We start from the raw sequence: 9521 nt of genomic DNA on the forward strand, positions 1-9521 counted from the left end.
TAAAACAAAAAGAAAAAGATTATAAATTAGGCCATGCCCCCCCTCACCCACCCTCTGTAGCTCCCTTTTGCCCAAAGAATATATCCCTGTCCTCACTCCAGCCATGAAGCCTCCCGTGAGCGGCTCTCTGCCCACTGGCACTTCCTGACCCCAGGGCCCTTGCACAAGCTGACCTCTGTCTGAAAGCTCTTCTTCCCTGCTTCCACAGCTCCTCTTGCCTATAGGTCTTGACTTAAATGTGTTTTCTCTGCTGCTAGCATAGCTAACACATCAGAAAGGGTGGTGTCTTCTCAGGGACCATGTGACTTGCCAGCTATATGATGTATTTTGAAAAGCATCTACCTCCTTCCATTTCCCCAACAACACTCCAGGATCATAACACAGAACTTCACCATTAGTCAATGCAGACTGGTTAGAGCCATGATGGGGCACACTGACAGCTCTGGGGGCCATGAGGAAGAGCCTCTGCCCTGTGATTGGAGGAGAAATAAGAGTCAGGCCACTGGAAGTGTTGAGTCCAGTCTGGGAAGGTGGAGGTGAGGAAGAAGGCAGTTTCTGGGCTGGGTGAGCAGGAGCAGAGAGAAAGCAATAGGGAGCGGTGGGGGAGTGCGGTGCATAACTCGTCCCAGACTCATAGAGTGCTTGGTAGAAACACCTTGGAACAGTTTTATATGAATTCCTGTGGAGAAGCAGCTAAAAGAGGCAAGGCCACCCACCGTCCCCACACCACGGAGATCAAGGAGGTCCTCTGTCCTTCTACAGACCCTCTCTGAGCAGACAATCAGCAGACAGCCCCCCCACACACACACCGCAGGGCTGCTGGTGCCCCTGAGTCCTGCCGCCACTGCCCCCCTCCCTTCCCCCAGGACCTGAAAGAGCTCTCTCCTTGTTACTCTGGAATTTTCCTCCTGGTCTTCCAAAGCCTTCAGGAACACATTAAAGGAAAATATTGCCAGTCTAAGCAGGGTGATTTTATGGCTGTCAGGAGCCCGGAATCAGACCAGAGAGTGGAAAGGCCTGGTCACACTACAGGCTTCCCTGCCAACCCCTGAGACCTGACCCACCCTCCAAGCTGACTCTCCCGTCCCATCCAATCTACCCCCAGGTTCTTCTGACTGGGAAGTGGCCGAGAGAAACAGATGTGCAGGCCGATGTGTTTTGAACTGTTTATTCATTCAGCAAATGCTGGCTTGCTTCTGTTGCTGGTGTGTCTATGTACTGTGTGCTGAGGTCCCATTTGGAAGCATTGTCCCCTTCCATCCCAGCACTTGGGCTATGGAGCAAGAGGAACCGAAGTTCAAGGTCATTTCAGCAACGTAGTAAAAGCTCAGGCAGCCTGGGCTACACGAGGTCTTGTCTGAAAAAGATAGTCAAACACAGCCACAGTCATCTCCACTCAAACCAGCAGCGGTCACAGTACCCTTAGAGTGTGTCTGGGACGGGGACGGAGTATTTAATCTCCTTTTCTCTCACTGTCTAAAACAGTAGAGTGACATTCCATCTAAGGACATCTTCCATGGTGGCTCAGAGTGGAGAGCAGCCCAGGGGCACCTTCCTTCTGTAGGATGGATGTCCCCACTACTCTGAATGATAGCCTTGAGACTCTGTGGGAAGTGGAACTTTGAGGGCAAGCTGAAAGCCAGCTCCTGACACCCCTGCACATCCCCAATAACGCCACTGTGGCTTCTAGGTTCAGATGCCCCCCCCCCAGCTGCTGAGCCCACCATCCTCTTCAAAGAGCGCTCTTGAAGAGAGGCTAGGAGTGTTTTAAACCCACAGCATCTTAGGCAGCTGGGTGTGGCCCCCACTGACAACAGGCTGCTTTGAGCAAGGAGGAGACCCACAGACTGCTGCTATTCCTAGGAAGTGGAGTCTCCAGGGTCCATCTCGGCAGCAGCCCAGGGAGGGCGCCCTGCCAGGATACAGGGGTTCTTGCATGAAGCCAAGAGCAACTGGAAGGAGGTTGTGGTGGCCTGGGCTGCATCTGTGCTCGAGGGACCTCTCTCGGTGCAGGAGAAAAGTGCTGTTTTCCCAGAGCAGGACCCTGGAACAGGAGGATGCCTAGAACTTCCTGAACAGCTGGGAAGAGCAGGGCTGGACTAGGCATGCGGGGTGGGTTAGATCACCAGAATGACCAGACGGGGCTTCAGTCTTCCTGGAATACGGCAGGACTGAGAAAGAAAAGGCAGACAGAGACAGAGAATCAGGGACAGAAAAAAGCCCAAGAGGACTGCGGAGAGGACTCGGGCTAGGAGCACTGGCTGCTCTTGGAGAAGACCTATGTATTTCAGTTCCCAGCATCTGAATGGTGGCTCACAACCTTCTGTAACTCCAGATCCTTTTTCTGTCTTCTGTTGGCATTGCACATACATGGTGCACAGACAAACATACAGGCCAAATGTACATACACTTAAAATTAAAATAAATAAATCTTTAAAATTAATTGTAAAAAGGAGGAAACAGAGAGAGGCAAAGACTCCAGGCCTCATGTGATCAGTAATACATTCCTACTACACTTTGAATAGTGAATGAACTGTGAACTATTAAATGGACACTACCAGACGTCCAGGGGACCCCCACCTGCTGCTCTGTGCAGGAGGAGGTCAGTACACTGCACTCTGTGGGGTGTCAAGGCCACTTGAAGCCTATTCACAGGGAAGGCACAGACGCCATTGCAGATCACACCTCCAGCAGAGGGAGCAGTGCCAGCGGGGATCCACTCTTGTCCTCGTCAGGAAAGCTCCACCCACAACCAGAGCAGAGCTGCTGCCTCCCTCTTTCCTTTTCTCTCATTAAAGACAGAGACAGAGAGGCAGGGACAGGGAAAAAAAAAGAGCCCATGAAGTGGCTCAAAGTACTTCCCTGTACCCATGCAGGATAGTTCACTACTGTGGGTGTCTCCAGCTCCTGGGGATTTGATGCCCTCTTCTGGACTCTGAGGGCACTGCACTCACATGCACAAACCACACACATAAATGAAAAAATGTTTAAGAGGAACGAACATGAGTGATTCCTGAAGTTGGGCCCCAGCCTCCACATGCACGCACTCACGTGCACTCGTACACACACACACACACATCAAGCACTCACACGCATATGCACACACATGCACTCACAGGCATGTGCACACATGCGCACTTGTACAACATACACACGCACACAAAACATACATGAACATGCACACAAAACATACATGTAAACACACATGCACACACATGCACAGATGCACTCACCCGAATACACCCAATTGTATGCATGTGATCATGCAATCATGTATACATGTGGCTATCCACACACATGCATGTGCACAAGCATACAAACACATGCATGTACACACATACACACACATACGACACATGTTAAAGTAATTATACAAAACACACCAACTCGTAGTGCTCTGGAGCAGCCTATCTCCAGGCCCCATGTCACCATTGTCTGGTGTCTTTACTAGTCCATTTCAGTGGCTAGGGGATTGGGCAGCAGATGGGAGTGCTGGCTGTGAAAGAGGAGGACCTGAGTTCAAATGTTTAACACAAATGTTAAATAAGTGAAAAGGCCAGGTCGGGTGTGGTGGTGCACGCCTTTAATCCTACTGCTTGTGAGGCAGAGGCAGGTGGATCTCTGAGAGTTTGAGGTTTGAGGCTGGCCTGGTCTACACAGTGAGTTCTAGCTACACAAGTGAAATGCTTGTTTTTGCTTGTTTTGTTTTTATTTTTGTCATTTTGTTTTGTTTTGTTTTGTTTTGTTTGTTTGTTTGTTTGTTTTGAGACAGGTTTCTCTGTGTAGCCCTAGCTATCCTGGAACTCACTCTGTAGACCAGGCTGATCGGGAACTCACAGAGACCCACCTGCCTCTGCCTCCCAAGTGCTGGGATTAAAGGTGTGCACCACTGCTGCCTGACTAAGACACTGTTTCTACATATAGAAATAAATAAAGTTAAAAGCTGGCTGTGGTCATACATGCCTGCAACCTTAATGCTTCAGGGAGGGGCAGGAGGAACCACTGGAGCTTGCTGGCTGCCAGCCTAGCTCTCAGCTCAGTGAGAAATACTACCAGGCCAAGGCTGAAGGAGGACACCCGACACCGTTCTGGCACTGAGCCACATCCGTAGCCCAGGTCGCCCTTGTGAGTGGATACCCAGAATGCTGACAGCAATGTGTAGCTTCTGTCCTTCACCATGGCCACATCACTCATGGGCACCTTGGACGATGACAGGGGAGGCCAAGAAGGAGGTGCCTGCCTAGAGGGTGGGGCATACTCTCCATTAAATTATTCTTCTGTGCTGGGCCAGCAAGATGTCTTAGCAGGTAAAGGAGCTTGCTGCCAAGCCTGACATCCTGAGTTCAGTCCCTGGGATGCACGTGATGGAAGGAGAGAACTGACTCCTACAAGTGGTCCTCTGACCTCTTCATGTGCACTGTGGCAAGGGTTCCTCATTTTGATAATAAAAACAAGCTTAATTTTTAAAATGTGCTGAGGTCCCTCATCAGTGTATATCCACGTGGGATGGGCCTCACTCCCTGGAAATCTATCTACATAGTCTATCCTCTGCCCAATTTCCTTCACCAATTCTCCAGTCCTGTTCCTTCCAATTTCCTGGTCTCCCATCCGAAGCCACAGGCGTGGCCTGTGAATCAATGTGTAATTACAGGCCCAGCTTGCACTCCCCCCAGAGTGAGCACCAGGTGTGTGCGTAGAGGTCCCGGCCAGCCAGGAGGATCAACCTTCAAAGGCATCCTCCAGGGATGTACCAGAGCGGGGCTCCACAGCTGTCTGCTGTGGGGTGAGGGGCTGCATATGGTGCAGAACCATCTAGAAAACAGGCCAAGTCCTCTTTCCTCTGTGTAGATCACAGGGACTCCCCTGAGCCATCTGAGCTGTCTGTGATGGCTGACGTAGCATAGCAATTGTGAAGGCTGTGTGTGTTCAGTTATTCTTTATTTTTTTAAAGATTTATGTATTTATTATATATAAGTAGCTGTCTTCAGATCTCATTACAGATGGTTGTGAGTCACCATGTGGTTGCTGGGAAATGAACTCAGGACCTCTGGAAGAGCAGTCTTAACCCCTAAGCCATCTCTCTAGCCCCCTCAATTATTGTTTGGTTCTGTAGTGGCTTAGACCTCACTGTGTAGATCAGGCCGGCCCTAAACTCACAGAGATTTCCCCTTGCCTCTGCTTCCTGAGTGCTGGGATTAAAGATGTGTGCTACCAACCTTGACTTTATTGATTTTAGAAACAGGATCTTGCTGTGTAGCCCAGGCTGGCCTTGAATTCATAATCCTCCTGCCTTAGCATTCCCAGTGCTAAGATTAAAGGCGTGTACCACCATGGTAGGACTGAGTTGTCCTTCTCTGAGACCTGGTCTTACCTCAAATGAATATATAGTCAAGGATGACCCTGAACTCTCCATTCTCCTGCAATTGGGGCCTGGATAAATCTATTTTAGATTTGAATTATGTATGTGATTGTGTGTATTGTGTGAATTGTCAATGTGTGGGAGTGTGTGTGCATGTGTGTGTGCATGTGAATGTGTCTGAGTGTGTGTATGTGAATGTGTCTGAGTATGTATGTGAGGGTGTGAAATGAGTGTGTGTATATGTGTCTATGTGTGTGTGTGTTTCTGTGTGTATCTGTGTACATGGATTCAGGTAGCATTGGAGGTCAGAAGAGTCCATTAGATCCCTTTAGTCTGTAGTCTCAGGAAGTTGAGTTGCCCACTATGAGTGCTGGGAACAGAACTGTGTCTTCTGCAAGAGTAACAAGCCCTCTTAATCACCGAGATATCTGTACTGGTTGGTTATGTGTCAACCTGACACAAGATACAGTCATCAGAGAGAAAGGAGCCTCAGTTGAGGAAATGCCTTCATGAGATCTAGCTGTAAAGCACTTTCTCAATTAGTAATCTAATTGAGGAGGGCCCAGCCCATGGTGGGTGGTGTCTGTCATCCCTGGGCTGGTGGTCCTGGGTTCTGTAAGAAAGCAGGCTGAGCAAGCCATGGGAGCAAGCCAGTAAGTAACATCCCTCTGCATCAGCTCCTGCCTCCAGGTTCCTGCCCTGTGTGAGTTTGTGTCCTGACCACCTTCAGTGATGAACAATGATGTTCCTTCCCAACCCTTTCCTCATGGTGTTTCATCACAGCAATAGAAACCCTGGTTAAGACACTATCTCTCAAACTCCTGATTCATTTATTTGGCTTATTTATTTGTTTTCAGATAATCTCATTATATAGACCAAGCAGGCCTGGAGTTCTTAGTCACCTGCTCCTGTCTCCAGAGTGCTAGGATTAAAGGTCTAGGCCTTCTATTTTGATTTTTAAAAATGTTAGATTTATTTTATGTGTATGGCTGTTTTCCTGCAGGTACATTTGTACATCATGCTTATACCTGGCGCCCATGCCAGGTGCCCATGGAGATCGGAGGAAAGCATCAGATCCCTTGGTATGGGGATTACTACTGCCATGTGGTGCTGGGAACCAAACCCAGGTCCTCTGGGAGAGCACCTCTGGGCCATTTCTCCAGCCTCCTATGGTGATTTTTTTTTTTTGAGTCAGCCTCTCATTATGTAGCACAGGCTGGGGCAGTGACAAATTTTACAGTTTTAGTTTCGTATGTTTTCATTTAATCCCAGCTGTGGGAGATGGGGCTGCATGGGACCGTCCACAGCAGCTGACCGTGATTTGCCTCCTGCTCTAGCAGGGGCGTGATTTTGCAGCTGCAGAGAGTTTAGGCGATTGTGTGGCTTTGGAACTCTGGGGACTCTTCCGAAGGTATAATAAACGTGAGAGCCCTGAGAGGGCTGGGGGTTGGTTAGAGGTTGGTTGCAGTTTGTTAAATAGTTATGCACAAAGAAGAAACACAAGAAGATATCCTGATGGCAGAGGTCAAACCTGCCCCCAAGGAACTCAATACCCCTAATCAGCAGGAAATATTCTAGATCTAACGTGGCCCCTTTTCCAATCCCTGAACTTTAAAGATCTCTTTCTTTCCTCTCTGTTCTTTTTTCTCTCTAACCTAGTCTTAGGGGGTTGAAAAGTGGAAGAAAGAAGAACCTGCAAAATACATACAGGCCAGCCTCAGAGTTGCTCAGTGGGTTATCTCTTGAGTGCTGGGGTGGGGTAGGGTTCAGGTGTGCACCACCACACCCAGCTTGTAAGGAGTTGGGGGTAGAACACAGGGTCCTGTGCATTCAGATAAACAGGCGTCCTATTCAGCTACCAGCACTGTACAATAACTGAGCTCCAAGCAGAGCCCCAGCATCAGTCCTTGGGTCACTTCATTATCTATCTTTCCTGTCTTGACGTCTGAGACCCAGCAAGTGGGTTCATCTCTCCAGAGCGTGAGGTCACAGACCATAGGTCGGTGTATAATTACAGGTCTGGCCATTTTTCCTTCCTAACAGAGTCCTTCACTAAAAAAGAAGAAAAGGGCTGGAGAGGTGGCTCAGCACTTAAGAGCAATGACTGCTCTTCCAAAGGTCCTGAGTTCAATTCCCAGCAACCACATGGTGGCTCACAACCATCTGTAATGGGATCCAATGCCCTCTTCTGCTGTGTCTGAAGACAGCTACAGTGTGCTCATATAAAATCCTTTTAAAAAAAGGTTTATATTAAAGAAGAAGGAAGAGGAGGAGAAGGAGGAGAAGAAACAGTGGCCCCACACTTCCTCTGTGACCTCAGGTTCTTAACAAAGTATACATTGCTGTGACACTGGGACACTGTGGAGAAGTCTCAGACATGCACAGTATGGGCACAAGCCTGTGTGTGCAGGCCATTTACCACAGGCACCTGTAACATCAGACAATGCCATGTGTGCCTCTTCAAGCCCCAGCTTGTGTGAGGCAGGATCTCTTGTCAGCATTGGATATTGCAGGCTGGCCTGCCCCAAGCTTCTGGAGACCCTGCTTCCCATCTTCCCAAAGAGGAGCTGGGGTTACAGGCACATGTCCTCACACCCCAACATTTACATAGGGTCTAGAAATTTGAGCTCGGGTACACTGCGCCATGTCAACAGCCCCCTTGTTTTGGTCTTTAAAATATATTTTAGTCTCTTAAATTGTGTGCATTGAGGCTGGAGAGATGGCTCAGTGAGCAAGAGCCTGTTCTTGCAGAGGATACAGGTTCAATTCCTGGCACCCACAGGCAGCTCACGACCATCTGTAACTCCATTTCTCTGGGGATCATGTGCTCTCTTCTGGCTTCCAAGGGCACTGCATAGACATACATGGTGCACAGGCATGCATGCAGACAAACACTCCTCCATCTCCAGAGTCCTGGGCCTGGGCCTCTACACACAGCATCTTTTTTGTGTTTTGAGATTATGTAATGCTGGGTGTCCTGGACATCGCTCTGTAGACAAGACTGGCTTCAGAGTTAGCAATCCCCCTGCCTCCGACTCCTGAGTGCTTGAATTTTAAGGCACGTGCCACCACATCCAGCCCTGTACTGACTGGGAGAGCCACCTCAGCAGAGGCAGCCACCCTCCTGGGTTTTCCCCTCCCAATAAATCTCCTATGAGGTTTGTTGTGTGCTGTGACTTTGTTGTATTCCTTGGCTCCCAATTGCCAGGATACCTTTTGGAACACAGTGAAACACTTTCTCTGGGGAAACCTCCCCTGCCCAAGCAGAGCGGATCCACTTCTGTGGGGGAAGGCCTTTCCCTTCAGAGCTGCGACACTTACACATCCTCCACTGAGAGTGGGAAGGTAGCACAGGGAGGAAGGAGTGTGTTCCTCTGAGTCTCGATTCTGGCTGTGGATGCTCATCAGTTGGTGGCCTTTGCCTAGCATACAAAAGCTCTGGGTTCTGTGGACAATATCGAATGTACAGTCATCGCACCACCAGGGGCTTTGAGGCAGGAAGATTCCCCAGAGTTCCAAACCAGCCTGGGTTACTATATGAGGCCCTCTTTCAAAACAGGCTAGAGAGATGGCTCAGAGGCAAAGAATTGGCTCCCAGCACTTACAAGAGGGGCTAACAATCATCTGTAACTAGTTCTAGAGGATCTGACCCCTTCTCAGCGATTCCCAGGCTAGCCCGGACCAGTGGGACTTGATCTCAAGATAAAAGAAAGAAGCAGTTATCTTCACAGGCTTCAGGAGTGCCAGGGGTAGCAGTGACTACCATTTGGCAGAATCCCTGCTCTCTACTCATTCAATCGATGAATAGTAAAGATGGCCACGAGTCAAGTGGCAGACGGGGTAACTAGAGCTCAAGGAAGGCAGATGCGCGGTCCCTGTGCCACAGTTTCTACACCCAAGACCTTCTGGAAAGAGCCTCAGTTAGCACCTAATGAACATGCAGCCCAGAAGCCTGGCGGTGAGGATGTCGCAACCCCGCATGCGCATCACTAGGCAGCGGTTGGGGCGGAGCCAAGTTCGCGAGCCCAGGTCCTTTAGGCAGTTGAAGGCCCGCCTCTTCGCGCAGGCGCACGACGAATTCCGCCCTCCCGCTCTGCTCCTAGTGCCCCGGTGCGGTTGGCTACTTTCCGGGAGGGACGCGCGCGCCTGCGCCGGCGTCGGG

General features: G+C 49.7%; 1 long non-coding RNA gene across 3 annotated transcripts; it reads right to left on the reverse strand.

The window, feature by feature from the left end:
* Positions 1 to 1152: 1152 nt before the first annotated feature.
* On the reverse strand, positions 1153 to 9346 carry LOC120097369 (uncharacterized). Of its 3 annotated transcripts, none has more exons than XR_010058650.1 (3): positions 8681 to 9346; positions 2127 to 2171; positions 1153 to 1357 (listed from the first exon to the last, which is right to left on the reverse strand). It is a non-coding gene; the product is annotated as an uncharacterized LOC120097369 (long non-coding RNA). The 3 variants fall into 3 exon arrangements; XR_005494702.2 differs by having other exon boundaries at positions 1845 to 2171; XR_010058649.1 differs by lacking the exon at positions 2127 to 2171.
* Between the last annotated feature and the right edge of the window lie 175 nt (positions 9347 to 9521).

This window comes from Rattus norvegicus, chromosome 16 (assembly GCF_036323735.1).
Source record: "Rattus norvegicus strain BN/NHsdMcwi chromosome 16, GRCr8, whole genome shotgun sequence".
NCBI lineage: Eukaryota > Metazoa > Chordata > Mammalia > Rodentia > Muridae > Rattus > Rattus norvegicus.